Below are 17,212 nucleotides of genomic sequence, written 5' to 3' on the forward strand. Positions count from 1 at the left end.
GATTTAAAAAATCATTAAGTGTATCTTTACCATGTGGCCAGACAACCCAAGTGTCATCCACATATCTAAACCAAAAATATGGTTTTAATGTGCTCGAGGCAAGTGCTCTTGTTTCAAAGTTTTCCATGTACAGATTTGCTATAGCAGGAGATAAAGGAGAGCCCATTGCTGCTCCTTCCTTTTATTTGAAGAAATCACCTCTCCATAAGAAGTAAGTGTTATTTAAACAATGGTCAACGAGTTTCAGAATATCTTTTGGTAAATCTGTATTCTTTACTAGTGTATCAAGTAATTTAAGTGACTCGTTCACTGGAACCTTAGTGAATAGAGAAATCACATAAAAACTCACCAGAATATCATTAGGGTTAAGTTTAATATCTTTTATCACATTCACAAGATGTTCTGAATTTATTATGAATGAAGATGTCCTACTGATGTAGGGCTGCATTTGTTTAGTTATATATTTTGCTAATTTGTATGTGGACGAGCCAATTGTACTATGGGTCGTAATGGGATGCCGATTTCATTAATCTTTGGTAGCCCATACAGTCTAGGTGGTTTTGAGGCCCTTGGTTTAATTTGATGTTGCTCATTCTTAGGGATTAATGAATTTGAAATGATTGCAGTAGTCTTACGTTCTAAAGTATTAGTTGGATCTCGTTTAATTTTTATGTAGGTACTTTCCTCTAGTAAATCTTTAATTGTATTATCATAATCGGCTCAGTGACATCACTACAGTAGTGCGCCCTTTATTAGCTACCATGATTTAAATATCTTTATTTAAACGAAGTTCTCTTAAGGCTTTTGCTTAGTTCGAGCTAATATTAACTTTTGGTACTTTACTATTCTCAATTATTTTGGCAACGTCGTGTCTAGTCATCTCTGCCTCATTATGTGGAAGGAGTCTTACCGCTGATTATACCTCAGCAATTATCTCAGCCACTGGAATTGTGCGTGGCGTAACGGAAAAGTTAAGGCCTTTAGAAAGGACAGAGAATATGTCACTGGTTAAAACAGTGTTAGTCAAGTTCATTACGGTTTTGTTTTTAAATTCCTCATTTTTAGTAGGGATTTGCTTATTATGAAGTCTAGAGAATGTATTCATTTGGCTAGTTTTTGTTAGATTAAACACATCATCAGCCAATTGTTGTGTTATGGTATCGATTATATTCCAATAATGCATGGATACACCATTGCTTATATCTAAGTGCAATTGCCTGAGAGATTCCGAAATGTAAGATAATGCACTCCTGTTGTGTTGTTTTCTCTCTATTAATAATAATTCGCTAGCTTTGTGTAGTATTTGGTTAGCTTTAGCAGACTTTACGTGATGTGTTATTTTAACTGCGCTTGGTATTACCTTCGAATCTCTGCACCTTTTGAGGAACGCCAGTGAAGTTATCAATTCAATCCGCTTAATGCGGAGCTTCTCCAATTTTCTCGTTTTCAGAAAAGAAACCTTCCCATACAGGTTAGTCAGTTTAACACGTAGGCTTTCGTAACCAATATTATTCATAATAAAGGTTTTTGGGTTAGATCGCGTTATTTATAAATGTGTCGTTACCCTCCACCACCTAACATGGCCAAACAGTAAAAAATGTGTCACGTTGACAAAAGACAAATAGCTATGGGAGGAAACCCATGCAGAACAAGGTGAGCAGATACAGTCTCCAATAACTCGCACTTACACATACAATAAAGACAAAGATCTCCTTATATTCCTAACCAACTGTTGGGACAAATACTTTTGGCGAGCAGCTATGAAGGCCGGCACGGCACGCGAGGGGGTGGCGATGTTTACACACTGCACCAGGTACTCATTTGAGGCTAACCTAGGGGTCGCCGGGTTCATATTGCAGCGTGCTAACCACACATCCTCACACTTAAACTCGCTCACATGCTATCATCTTACACTAAAGTACAGGAGGAGAATATATAATTGCCTCACGTATAGACACACAACAAAAATAATTTACCAATAAGTAGCAATGACTTAAACATAGCGAGTGTGCCAGGCAAGGTGTAATTTGAAGCCACGTGAAGGGTTGAAGGCTCCATATCAGGAGCTCACGGAACAGACCCAGGTGACATGGGTTGACTCACTGAGATGACTGGCATATGCACCACCCGTGCTCCTTACTATGCCAACTGGCTGTATGTGAGCGTCACTCCTCTGCCCTCCATTCTTGTTGGAGGGTGATTGCCTCCAACTGCCCAGTAGCGTCGTTCACGAGCCTCCTCCATAGAATCCGATCTTGACACCGCTGGTACCAGTCTTCAGCAAGTCCACTCAGCTGCACATCCTCATTTACGACATCAGCCCACGTCTTCTTGAGGCTGTGCTGCGCTCATTTAGCCCCCTCTACCTGGTTAAAAAAAAAGTTGTTTGGGCAAGCGGTGGCTGGCAATGCATGCTACATGGCCCAGCCACTGCAGTCTCGCCTGCTGGAGGAGCTCACTGATGGAACTGTGCCAAGATATCTCAAGCATCTCTGAGATCCTCACACAATTATGGTTAAATCCAGGGTTAATCATAGGCATGACAGCTTAAATATTTTAAATCGGTGCAGATATTCCTTTAAAGGGGCCCACGTTTTGGAAGCATAGTGTCATGTAGAGCAACAGGCCAGGTAGCTTCCACACAGCGTTATGCAGCTGATGAAGAAATAATAATACCACTCGACTGATTCGGAATGAGACCTCTGCTGCTAATCCGAAGCTGCTCATAAGCACACTGCCCAGGTATGGAAACTCCTCTTCCACTCTTCCCAACTGCCTCATAACTCATGGGAGTGGAGGGAGGAGCGTGGGGGGAGTGGAGTGTTTAATGACATAAAATACCGAGGCAGGTGCTCTGTTTTTGTGGGGCTGATGGTAATGCCCCACCTCTTAATGGCTCGCTAGAGATTTAGCCGTAGAATCTCCAACTCCTTAGAGTGAGCAGCAATCACCAGATCATCAGCACACGTAACAATGGTTGACCAACTGGGAGCCCATCCCTTGACCACGCCTACTGAGCCTGTCCCTCAGAATGCACAGCAGTGCTCGCCACTATCAGCTCACTTCAATGTTGCACGCTGAGGCTGATTGGGAGACAATAACTCTGACAAGTAATCTTGTGACATTCCACTTAGGGCTTTAAGCGTCCTCATAGGATATTAAAATAAATTGTATATTTCACTGGAAACCAGTGCAGAGCTACAAACACAGACTTTATATGCAATCACTGTGTTGTTTTGGTGAGAACCATGCATTCATTCATGTAGTGAGCGAATGACCGTTGTGCCAAACGTTTGCCCTCTTGCGACAGCATTCACATAACTTATCTTGTTGCCATACACCGGTGTCTCGAGTATTTTTTTTTAATCCATGGATCACGGGGGCACCATGGGGGCAGCGCCATTCCTGTGAGGGTCGCAATCTACTACAAACATGAACTGCCAACTGAAATGCGCAGTTTGTTAGAGGAGTTTGCACATCAAGACGGGCGACGTGTCCACAATGAACTGAGCTCTCGATCATGAGAAGACCGGTCTCATAGACGCAATGGGAACATGATTAAGTCGAACGATCGAATGACAAGAAGGCATCTTTGGCATCGTGTGTGGAAAGACTGCAGCAAATCCTAATCAGCTCGAAGCAATTGTCCAGGCCTCTGCACCGTACAACAACATTGAGAGAACACAGCACTGGTAGACTCTCAGTTTGGTGCCCAGATTTAACAGTTTCTGGAACCAAATGTGGTTCAGACCGTTCTGAACTCTTGCAGTTGAATTCGGCACGAGCTGTAGCCGTGTTAAGGCATGACTTTTTAGCCCAGCAGACAGAGCATTACAGTCGTCTGGTCGAGATGGAATAAAGGCATGAACTTTATCGGCAGCAGTGAATGATATATATTAAATTTTTACAATAGTTCTTCTTTGTAACCTGTTTAATGTGACTCAGTAGTTCGACCAGAGTCAAAGATAACACCCTGATTTCTCACTTCACAGTTTAGATTTAAGCCAAAAAAAGCTTTTTTAATTTTACCAGATAAAGCCCACTGAGATATTAGCTCTTTTTCAGAAGCGGCCTGGCCACAAATAATAGCATAACGAAGTGGTCTGTGGAAAATTTTAGAAGCAGTCACATATTCTAAACGCATGCTGATTTTAAATGTGGAGGGAAATACTGGAGGACCTTGAGAAAAATCCATGCCACCAAGACATGTAAACTCATCACATACAGAGCTTCAATGTCGGGACTGAACCCACGACCTCCTACATACCAGGTGATTTCGTGGTAATTTAGATGAAGGTGGAGAGGTCACGAGCCCCTCGCACCCATCAAGAGCCCCTCGTATGTCACTGTGGTGGCTACGAGCGCGATGAGGGGAACAGCCAATTGGAAATCGGCCTTCCCTCCATGGCATTTCTCACAGTCATCACAGCGTTACCGACCAGCACCACTGAGGAGATAAGGAGATTTGCCGAACTAGTGGAGAGTGGTAGTGTATTGGTTTGTGCACTGCGCTACAAACCCGTCGACCCGAGTTTGATTCCTGTTCATGGCCAACACAAGTCACGATTATCTGCACCAATCCTGGGCCTCCGCTATGTCGACTCAGCCTCAAATGAGTACCTGGTATGGTGTGTAAACATCGCTACTCGGTAGACAAAGTCGGCCGGGCGTGGTGCTTGCTCGTACTCATTTGAGACTGAGTCGACCTAGAGGAGGCTCGCACACAGCTACACACACAGATACCCAGTTGCATACAGACTCAGCTACACACGCACACAACTACACAGGCAGAGTTGCACATGATGACCCTGGGCTCGAGAGCATTGTCAACAGAAGCTGCGGCCGTTCAAACACGAATACCGGGAAGTTGCTGAAGTTGCTGAAGTTGCTGACGCTAAACCCAGCTGTGTCAGCACTGCACGGAGGGGTTGGTGAGGACCAGTGGGAGGGCGATATGGAGATTTATAAAAGCCAAATACTGGAAGCACATGTTTCTAAATGTAGAGGGAGAAAAATCCACGCGACCATGGAGAGAACATGCAAACTCCAAATAGGGTCAGGGGTGTCAGGGTCAGGAGAGGTAGTTAACATCTGAAAGACCTAAAGAATATGTTAACATCTCGCCACTGCGAGATGTTAACTGTTAAGAACAGCATCACTACAATTCTTAACTTCTATGAACGAAAGCCAAGCAAATCTGAGCTGTTACAGTGTCTGGATGGGTGCCCACCATGCACAAACAGGTTGTCTTCGGGTTGCGGGGCCACGTTGTGTTTATATACAATTGTACTATGCGTCTATGCTGCCACCTTTACCAATCCCCATTGACCAGCTAGAGTGAAGTATGGTCAAACGGCCTCCACAACCAGCACGGCGTGAGGAGGGGCCCTCATCCAGCAGTGGATTGAGAAAAGACCTCTATGCTCCTACAGGTATTGTGCGGCGCTCATCTCCACCAGTGGAAATTCCACATTCCCATGGCAGGGAACATGTTTAACCACTGACTTCGCACAAAGTGGTACCTATTTTATGACCCTGTAGAGATGACTATGATGGCTTGTTTATGTCAACCGTTTGACCCTACAAGAAATGAAAGCATGTGCATTGCTAAACAACAGTCTACGTAATTAAAGGTTGATAGCATGCAGAACGAAGCACGGCTATTACAATTGGAATAACGATCACCCTGATTGTAAAGTAGTGAAATTCCATTTAGAACAAGGCGATACGTATAACGTGTTTAATTGACGTATTTGCGATCATGAAGTAATGCCCTGTATGAAAGACGGTAAGAAACATGGATTGCAATGCTGTAACAATACGCGCATATGCACAATACTGCATATCGCGACACTGTGTTCAACGTGCACAGATTTAGCACTTTAATTGAACACATTTATATAAACAATAATAATTAGACAATTTCGCCAATTAAAATAGCGATAACATTAAACCATTTCATTGGAAAACATCTCACCTGCTCACTCAACTTGAGCAGAACCATGCTGCCCCCAGCGTGTCGGAACGGGGCGTCACAAAGCTAACGATAATGCTATTTATTAAGATCATAACTACATAGTGCTTTTAGGAATGGTAGTAATTGTTATTGTAATTATTGGTCTCGCGTGAAGTGGGAACCACAGCGCCAGCTCCGGCGCCATGACGAGCGGCGATGTAAGCGCGCCTGTCATTGGTCAAAGGCTGCCCTGCAACAACTGCTCTGATTGGACGAGACGCTTGACCTCGTAGTTGGGCGCAACCACTCGATATTTAAAAAAGGGGGGGGGGGGGGTGGGAGTGGAATGTACCATTATTCATTATTTAAATTAAGTTAAAAACACGAAAAGGCGCTAGATTGGCGGGACCTGGACCGGTTTTTTTCATGAAATCTTGAAATGTCACGTGAGACGAGTCTGTGTTGAAAATTTCAGCTCGTTAAAGTTCGTAGATGCAAATATATTCAGCGTCAAACTTTTGATAGAATACAAATAGACAAGGCAAGTTGAATAAAATAGTGTAATACACATCAACGGACGCTCTCTGCATGCGTCACATAATCTGTCTGTGCCCACTTGTTACGCTGGGAAACCACGTGGCTTACGATAAATGACTTTAGAAAGGTATTTTATCTCGTTATATCATACCTGCCAACCCCTCATCAGTGCCCTACCTTATTACAGACCAATTCAGCTCGTATTGGTCACCCCGTGCCCTTATAAATCTCAACGTTCATCCTACAAAGTCCCATCTCAAGTCTGCATTAGCCACACATTACGTGGCAAAACAAGCAAACGCGCTCCGTTTACCCCCCTCCCCACCCCGTTCTTCTTCTCCCGACCCCTAACCTCACCTTCATGAGAAGGAAGCCCATGAATCCTAATCATCGCCCTGGCTAGCGGGAGAATAAATACCGAGATGGCACGGCCCCACGGATTTGTGTTCTTTGCTCGCACGGTCAGTCGCCCTCTGCTTAAGGCGCGGCTCCGGCTGGAGCACGCCATGTACCACACACATGTTGGTGATGTGCACGTCTTCTTCGAACGCTGGGGAGCCGGAAAAGCCCCTCTCTGTACCAGCGTGGACGGCACCCTCGTGTTCACCTTCTGAAGCGCTCGCTCGTCACCGTGCCGTGCGCGATGACCACAACCACCACGTGACTTTTCTTTCGTGTTGTGCGCGGTGCTTTTAGCACCACAGCGCGTCGATTTGTAGCGTTTATTTTCATTTGTTTGCTGGTGACTTTGTGTATTTCATATCGAAATCGCCTCCAGTGCATTTGCTGCTGGCGGCAATAAAAGTTGTTTAAAAGTAAAAAAAAGTCTGTCATGTTCGCGGTTGTGGGGTTGATTAAAAAAAACGACCACAACAGTCGCTCTCAGAGCGCACAGTCGGATGAGGATGACGCTCCCACGCGACCACGAAGCCCGCCCCTTGGGACCGTCCATCAAATGACGTCACGCACCTGGGGGGGGGGGGGGTCAGACGTTTGTGACGATGTGTGGCGATGAGAAATGTGCCGTCACATCATAATGCGCAACTATAAATAAATATAGACAACACGTTCTACTTAATTAAATAGACTTTGTAATAAATGTTTTCTCTTACAACATCACAGTGCAGCGCCACATTAAATACGCACTATAATGACAATAGTTTAAAGCGATTTGAAGCATGTTTTCTATTTATTTTTGGAGGGGGGGGCAGAGGTTTGTGACGTCATATTTGAGGGGGGGTCTCACTTTTTGTGACGCCGTGTGACGATGGGGGGGGGGGGGGGGGGTAAAAAATCGTCCAAAATCGCGTGACGTCATTTATGGACGGCCCCTTAGTTTAACACAGAGTAGACTTTCGCGACCAATATCATCTATAATACAGTATTTTTTTGGGTTAGATCGTGTTAATATATAAATGTGTCGTTAAACCCGCCACCAATTACAAGTAATTACAATTAAATTTCGATTTAAAGCTTTCGTGACTGCAGGAATTCATCTTCTTGGTTCTTTCGGTAAAGTCACGTAGAAGGGAAGTAATAAAATAATAAAAATAAAACATAATAAAATAATTCTCGCGACGTTTCGGCCACAACGCAAGCAGCCGTCCTCAGGTGAAGAACATGTCTGTCGATAAGATAGAGTCTAAATGACACGTCTTAGGCTTGGAATTTAAGCTGTGAGGGAGGAGGAAGAGAGCCTTGACAAAAGAATTTGCATTTGAAGAGGAATTTAGCATATTTATGGGAAATGCAGGAATGCGAATAGTACTAATTGCATTCCTGCATTTCCCATAAATATGTAGTAAGTATATGGGAGGCTTGACGACAGGATCGGAGGCACACTTGTTTATTACACCAACACAGTAATTACAGGTCACTTGGCTACAGGGATTTCACGACAGCTAACCCCTCTAACCTATGCCAATTCCTCCACTACGGGGCTAGGGGAGGCTATCTGTCCCAGCCTGGTTAAGCTGGGATCCCGGCACCCTGAGTCACCAGACCAGCTTAGTCTGGGCTCTCGGGGCCACGCCACCGGCTTGCCCTGGTCGGCCCTTATAAGGACAGCGAGCCAGGGGAGCTCTGGGGCCTATTCTAGCAGGTCTTCCTTCTTCTCTGGTTAAAGCTGAGTCCCGACCTCGAGCCCTCGAGCTCATCACCTTTTATAGGACTCGCCCCCGAGGGGGGGCCCGTGGGGGATGCACATGCGGACGTCGGTGCGAGCACCACCCTTGTGTACGGCCGTAACCCCGCCCCTTGTGTTTGTTGGCCATCCGTGGCCATGCATAATCACACCTCAACATTCGTAGCCATGCGCAATTACACCTCTACATCACCCCCCCCTGTACAGCTCGCAGCCGTCCCTGGCTGCAAAAAAAATCAGAATAAAGGTGCATCCCTCACGAAAACCCCGTGTGTGTGCCTCGCGTAATTTTTAACAAGAACAAGAGAACCTTAACAAGAACAACAACAGGAAGAGAGAGAGAGAGAGAAAAAAATAACCCGACGCACCCCCCCCGAATAAACACCCCAAAACCAACATATATACACACACTCCGGACGCCACCCCTCCCATTGTCCGCAAGGCCCCCCAACGGCCGACCTCACAATAGTCTGCGCGTTTTGGCGCGCGTTCTCGCGGCGGGCCCGTCACAAGGGCCCGTCCCGGCACGCTCAGTGACGGTTGTTGACGGTCCGGGTGCAAGAGAGTCAGGCGTCGCTGCCGAGTGACCCCCGACCCCTCCGGGAGGGGTTGGTGGGTGTGGACCCGTCACTCCTGTTGCACCTGGGGACGGAACAGTTGATTTCAGGTTAGGCGAGTGCAGCGACGTCGGGGAGTCGGCGGAACCCTCACACGTTTGGCCATGCGTGTGTGTGTGTGAACCACGGGGCGGCGCGATGAATGGTTTCAACCTTGAGGGGTGCACATACCACCGGCGCCTCCCCCATTTGACGCGAACACATTGCGGCCGCAAGACCTGTACGACCTCCACTGGCCCCCGCCATGGCCGTACCAATTTTGACGAGGTTGCCAGCGGCACCTGGGGACAGTGCAACCACGCCCTGTCCCCTGGTTTCCATTTGACCACCTGTACCCGCCCCAACCGAAGCCTCTCGTTCGCCCTCTGGCGGAGTTCAGAATTTTGCACGGCCGCTTCCCGCGCCTCAGACAATTTGCTGATGTTAAATTTAACGTGTTCGGACAAGTTAGACTTCGCCTGGGGCGCCGAGAGCTTCAGCTGGGTCGTCACAGGGGGGTTAGCCTCGCGCCCATACATTAAAAAGAAAGGGGAAAATCCGGTGGCCGCATGGGGAGCCATTCTGTAGGCCTGCAACACACCGGCTATACGAAGGTCCCAATCCGTCTGGGATACTGACACCTGCTGGGACAGCATAGACGTGATGGTCCGATGCAGCCGTTCCACCATCCCGTCAGTTTGTGGGTGATACGGAGAGGTCCGAACCTTCTCCGTACCCAAGAGGTCGCACACCTCGCGTAGGAGTTTACCAGAAAAATTCCTACCCTGGTCAGTAAGCAGCCGTTCCGGAGCACCCTTGTCGAGGACATAGCCCTGGACAAAGGCCTCCGCGATGGCTGCTGCCGACTGGTTGGCCAGGGGCCAGGCCATAGGCCATCTCGTGAAGTACTCGACCCCCGTTAATAAATACCTATTGCTCCTGGGCGTAGCGGGAAATGGGCCGAGTATGTCCAGAGCGACGAGCTCGTTAACCCGGGAAACCTTTATGGACTGCAGCGGAGGGTTGGACCCCTTAGCAGGTGGCTTCCTCTGCGCGCATTGCGTGCACGACCCCAGGAGATCCCCCACGTCCTTTGCCATGCCCGGCCAGAAGAAATCGAGCTGGAGCGTGGCAAAGGTCTTGTGAACCCCCAAGTGCAGAAGCCGCTCATGAACAGCCCATACCACCTTACCCCTTAATGCTGCACCTCTACAAATATGCTAAATTCCTCTTCAAATGCAAATTATTTTGTCAAGGCTCTCTTCCTCCTCCCTCACAGCTTAAATAGACACTCCAAGCCTAAGACATGTCATTTAGACTCTGTCTTATCGACAGACATGTTCTTCACCTGAGGACGGCTGCTTGCGTTGTGGCCGAAACGTCGTGAGAATTATTTTATTATGTTTTATTTTTATTATTTTATTACTTCCCTTCTACGTGACTTTACCGAAAGAACCAAGAAGATAATTACAATTACTGGCGAAACGTCGTACTCAGATTGTAAACGTTGTGTCTTTGCTCTCCAACACACCGGTGTGCTGTACTAGTATACTACACTATACTCTACACACTAGTCCTGTACTAGTACACTACACTCTACACTACACACTAGTGCTGTACTAGTATACTACACTATACACTACACACAAGTGCTGTACTAGCATACTACACTATACACTACACACTAGTGCTGTAATAGTATACTACACTATACACTACACACTAGTGCTGTACTAGCATACTACACTCTACACTACACACTAGTGCTGTACTAGTATACTACACTATACACTACACACTAGTGCTGTACTAGCATACTACACTCTACACTACACACTAGTGCTGTACTAGTATACTACACTATACACTACACACTAGTGCTGTACTAGCATACTACACTATACACTACACACTAGTGCTGTAATAGTATACTACACTATACACTACACACTAGTGCTGTAATAGTATACTACACTATACACTACACACTAGTGCTGTACTAGTATACAGTGGCGGCTGGTGATATTTATTTTTGGGGGGGCGCATTTTTTTATTTTATTGAGGGGGGCAAATAAATATAAAGTAGTACCAAAAACCATTTTGACTACTTGAATATAAATTTTGATGATCTTTATTTACATTTCAGACCAAAAGAAGTACCAAAAAGCATGTTTCCTACTTGAACATAAATGTTTCTCTTTTATATACATTTCAGACCAAAGTACCAAAAAGCATGTTTCCTACTTGAACATAAATGTTTCTCTTTTATATACATTTCAGACCAAAGTACCAAAAAGCATGTTTCCTACTTGAACATAAAAACGTTAGTTTCATGCTATTATCAATATGGCTGCGGCTACTTTCATGACGTTTGCATTTGTCAGAGAGATGTTTGAGGTCTCTTACCCCCGTCGTTGTCCACAAAACTTCAGTGCCGACACTTTGAAATAAAAGACAGGGAAAACAAAAAAGAGAATTGCTAACATCACATCCAGCCAGCCACCTCCGTTTCTCATAACAAGCGCGGGTGAAGCTTCGTGTGTAGCTTTGTCCTCTGTCACTGGCCTGCTGCTGGATTTGTAAATCGGGTTGGTCCGGTCCGATCTCCTTTATCTTTTTTATTTCTTCCAGCGAAAGCATTGTGAAAGGGTTTTTTTGTAAATAAATTACAGAATTTGGATGAACTGCTGCCATTGTTTACACAAAAAATTTGATCAGCCTAGCAAGTGTCAAAGTGGTGTCGCCTGCGCACTCGCAGTAGTGGCCCAGAGCGTAAATTTGAATGACAGGTGACGAGAACCAATCAGATTGGATAAATAACATGTATCCAATTCTGATTGGCCAGGGACGCAACGACTTGCGCCCCGAGGAGAATCTTTAAGAAACCAATTAGAGACCAGCTTCAGGTCACATGCTGTCCGAAAATTTAAAGTCTCACATAGACATCCATTTGTCCGGCGCCCCGCATGAAACACATTGAAAAACATAGAAAATAGTTGACCGATTAAAGCCAGTTTTTATTAAATGCTGATGCTTTTCTTACTACCAGCCGGCACATTGTATGAAAAAAATATTTTATTTATGTATTTTTATATAAATTTTGTATATGTATATTTCTTGAATATTGATGGGGGCGGCGCCCCTGCGCCCTCTATTGACGAGCCGCCACTGCTAGTATACTACATTTCGATTTAAAGCTTTCGTGACTGCAGGGATTCATCTTCTAGGTTCTTTCGGTAAAGTCACGTAGAAGGGAAGTAATAAAATAATAAAAATAAAACATAATAAAGAACAGATATGACAGATATGTTCTTCACCTGAGGACGGCTGCTTGCGTTGTGGCCGAAACGTTGTGAGAATTATTTTATTATGTTTTATTTTTATTATTTTATTACTTCCCTTCTATGTGACTTTACCGAAAGAACCAAGAAGATAGTATACTACACTATACACTACACACTAGTGCTGTAATAGTAACGAAATGGCATGTTCTGTTTACGTGACAAACCTTACTAGTTGGCTGTGTAGGGTGGTGGCGGGTTTAACGGCACATTTATATATTTAAGCGATCTAACCCAAAATAAACCTGTATTATGGACCATACGATTTACCTGCATTCTTATACAGGGAAATTGAGTTTTCAGGTCCATACGGCATACAGCCGTTTCAATACGAGCAAAAAAAAGTGTTTTGTCTATTTGTTTGTGTCTCTTCCTTGTGATGGGACTTTGTAGGATGAGCGTTGATATTTATAAGGACACAGGGTGCCCATTAAGGTTTGAATTTGTCTGTAATGAGGTAAGGAACTGATAAGGGGTTCACAGGTTTGATGAAGTTGGGTAGAAGACGATAGCTTGAGGATGCAATCGGGCGGGAGGGATGACGAATCTGGTTTCCATTGCTCTGCAGAGCGATCGCGAATTGTGGACAATCACAAAATCTCCCTTCAGTGACCCCTCGGCATTCTCCTGCGATGGGGGTCAAAAGCTCGCCCCCAGCTTAGCCGCAAAGGAGACCCTTGGCTGAGTTCACGCGAGGAAACCCAGCGGGACAGCTCTGGTCGTGAGGTTCATCATAATACTGGCGATGATGATGATGCTGCTGATGATGCTGCTAATGCTGCTGTATGATATAACTGCTGTTGATGATGCTGCTGATGATGATGCTGTTGATGATGCTGCTGCTGTTGATGCTGTTGATGATGCTGCTGATGATGATACTGCTGTTGATGATGCTGTTGATGCTGTTGATGATGATGCTGCTGATGCTGCTGCTAATGCTGCTGTTGATGCTGTTAATGCTGTTGATGATGCTGCTGCTGATGATACTGATGATGCTGCTGAGTGGGCGATGTGGATGGGGGGAGGGGTTGGATAACAAATAATAATAGCACACTGTCCAGGTATGGGAAACTCTCCACTCTCTCCACAACTGCTCCATCATCAATGCTTCGTTTTGGTGGGGCTGATGGTCAGACCCCACATATAGCAGTGTGATACACATTAGGGTGGGTAGAATAATACATAGTGTTATATTAAAATGGATAAGGCAGCAACTGCAGCAGCAGCAGCAGCAACTGCAGCAGCAGCAACTGCAGCAGCAGCAACTGCAGCAGCAGCAACTGCAGCAGCAGCAACTGCAGCAGCAGCAGAAACTGCAGCACCAGCAACTGCAGCAGCAGCAGTAACTGCAGCTCCCTTTGATGCTGTTAATCCTGCATAATGCACATGCATATGCAGTACTAATCACATTCCTGCATTTCCCATAAATATGCTAAATTCCTTTTGATATGCAAATTCCTTTGTCAATGCGCCCAGCTTATATATGCTCCAAGCTCGTGTGCTGTTTCATTCAGACTCTGTCGCCTCGACGGACCTGGTTTTCACCTGAGGACGGCTGCTTGCGTTGTGGCCGAAACGTCGTGAGAATTTACACTATGGGGACCTCATTTGCCAGTAAAAATATGATAATTGGTTCTTTACCCTTCTATCTGGCAACAAAACTGACACCTTTTTGCAAGGAGTCATGTTTGCATAGACCGCAATACCTGCAGTCATAAATACAAACAAAAGACATAACTCGGATAATGTGCACTGTCCTTGAAGTTGATTGGTCCACACCCGAGACAGCTTTCCTTCGAGCCTAGTCTCATATGGGTTGGACCAGATGACGCCAAAAGGCGCACAACTCAAGGACAATGCACCATCAGAGTATGAGAGCTCGGGGCAAGCATCTACACTATGGGGACCTCATTTGCCAGTAAAAATATGATAATTGGTTCTTTACCCTTCTATCTGGCAACAAAACTGACACCTTTTTGCAAGGAGTCATGTTTGCATAGACCGCAATACCTGCAGTCATAAATACAAACAAAAGACATAACTCGGATAATGTGCACTGTCCTTGAAGTTGATTGGTCCACACCCGAGACAGCTTTCCTTCGAGCCTAGTCTCATATGGGTTGGACCAGATGACGCCAAAAGGCGCACAACTCAAGGACAATGCACCATCAGAGTATGAGAGCTCGGGGCAAGCATCTACACTATGGGGACCTCATTTGCCAGTAAAAATATGATAATTGGTTCTTTACCCTTCTATCTGGCAACAAAACTGACACCTTTTTGCAAGGAGTCATGTTTGCATAGACCGCAATACCTGCAGTCATAAATACAAACAAAAGACATAACTCGGATAATGTGCACTGTCCTTGAAGTTGATTGGTCCACACCCGAGACAGCTTTCCTTCGAGCCTAGTCTCATATGGGTTGGACCAGATGACGCCAAAAGGCGCACAACTCAAGGACAATGCACCATCAGAGTATGAGAGCTCGGGGCAAGCATCTACACTATGGGGACCTCATTTGCCAGTAAAAATATGATAATTGGTTCTTTACCCTTCTATCTGGCAACAAAACTGACACCTTTTTGCAAGGAGTCATGTTTGCATAGACCGCAATACCTGCAGTCATAAATACAAACAAAAGACATAACTCGGATAATGTGCACTGTCCTTGAAGTTGATTGGTCCACACCCGAGACAGCTTTCCTTCGAGCCTAGTCTCATATGGGTTGGACCAGATGACGCCAAAAGGCGCACAACTCAAGGACAATGCACCATCAGAGTATGAGAGCTCGGGGCAAGCATCTACACTATGGGGACCTCATTTGCCAGTAAAAATATGATAATTGGTTCTTTACCCTTCTATCTGGCAACAAAACTGACACCTTTTTGCAAGGAGTCATGTTTGCATAGACCGCAATACCTGCAGTCATAAATACAAACAAAAGACATAACTCGGATAATGTGCACTGTCCTTGAAGTTGATTGGTCCACACCCGAGACAGCTTTCCTTCGAGCCTAGTCTCATATGGGTTGGACCAGATGACGCCAAAAGGCGCACAACTCAAGGACAATTATACTCTGATGGTGCATTGTCCTTGAGTTGTGCGCCTTTTGGCGTCATCTGGTCCAACCCATATGAGACTAGGCTCGAAGGAAAGCTGTCTCGGGTGTGGACCAATCAACTTCAAGGACAGTGCACATTATCCGAGTTATGTCTTTTGTTTGTATTTATGACTGCAGGTATTGCGGTCTATGCAAACATGACTCCTTGCAAAAAGGTGTCAGTTTTGTTGCCAGATAGAAGGGTAAAGAACCAATTATCATATTTTTACTGGCAAATGAGGTCCCCATAGTGTAGATGCTTGCCCCGAGCTCTCATACTCTGATGGTGCATTGTCCTTGAGTTGTGCGCCTTTTGGCGTCATCTGGTCCAACCCATATGAGACTAGGCTCGAAGGAAAGCTGTCTCGGGTGTGGACCAATCAACTTCAAGGACAGTGCACATTATCCGAGTTATGTCTTTTGTTTGTATTTATGACTGCAGGTATTGCGGTCTATGCAAACATGACTCCTTGCAAAAAGGTGTCAGTTTTGTTGCCAGATAGAAGGGTAAAGAACCAATTGTCGTGAGAATTGTTTTATTATGTTTTATTTTTATTATTTTATTACTTCCCTTCTACGTGACTTTACCGAAAGAACCAAGAAGACAGACCCCACCTCTTCGTGGCACACTCTAGATTCGGCAGCATCGCGTCCCAGAACTTCCACCCCAACTCCCACCTCCCCCCTCCTCCGCCCCTCCCCCACCACCCCTCTCCCTCTCCACTCACCCCCACCCCTCGCCCACGTAATCGATTGATTGGCCAGCTGGCCGCCCAATTAATTAACGAATAAAGGGAGGCGATTGCGCATGCGCAGTGCGCTCCAAGTTATTTTTTTTACCTCCTCCTCGCCCTCCGCCCTCCTCCTCCTACTCCTCCTGCTCTCTCAACTGCTGGATGGAAGCTGCAGTCACCACCAACTCCTGCACTCCGCACCGATTCAGATCTCCACCCGACTTCACCGGTTTGGGTTGAATCGGACTCCTCTTCACACATACTCGCCGTCGTCACTCGCCTGCATCGTCACTCGCTCGCTCACCCACCTACTCACCTGCTCACTCAGCCATTCACAGGCACACTCTCTCGCCCATTGATACTCGCGCATTCACACACCCATTCACATTCAATCACCAGTGCACCCTCGCCTGCTCATTCACTCTGTAACTCACTCGCTCACCCATAAACACAAAGATAACCTGTATGGCCTTCTAAACACACATTGACACACTCACCCATTCAATCTCACTAACCTAATCACTCACCACTTACCCACTCACCCACTCACTCACTCACCAATTCACCCACTCACTCACCAATTCACCCACTCGCTCACCAATTCACCCACCCACTCACTCATTCACCCACCCACTCATCCACTTACTGACCCATTCACCCACCCACCAACCTATTAACCCACCCACTCACCCATCCATTCACTGACCCATTCACCCATCCACTAACCCGACCACTCTCCCACCCACTCGTCCCACTCACTCACCAAGCCACTCACCCAATCACTCACTGACGATGGAACCC

At 45.9% G+C, this 17,212-nt stretch overlaps 2 protein-coding genes across 3 annotated transcripts in view; both read right to left on the minus strand.

Moving 5' to 3' along the window:
• LOC133360782 (collagen alpha-1(X) chain-like) overlaps window positions 1-6,120 on the minus strand; it is a 43,585-nt gene extending 37,465 nt beyond the window's left edge. Inside the window, exon 1 of the mRNA XM_061579657.1 lies at window positions 5,978-6,120. The gene's annotated coding sequence lies outside the window, so the exon portion shown is untranslated. The remainder of the gene's footprint in view (window positions 1-5,977) is intronic.
• LOC133360786 (charged multivesicular body protein 1B1) overlaps window positions 1-17,212 on the minus strand; it is a 406,386-nt gene that overhangs the window by 276,189 nt on the left and 112,985 nt on the right. The window lies entirely within an intron of this gene.

Source organism: Lethenteron reissneri, chromosome 69 (genome assembly GCF_015708825.2).
Source record: "Lethenteron reissneri isolate LAM-NWPU_2019-01 chromosome 69, ASM1570882v1, whole genome shotgun sequence".
NCBI lineage: Eukaryota > Metazoa > Chordata > Hyperoartia > Petromyzontiformes > Petromyzontidae > Lethenteron > Lethenteron reissneri.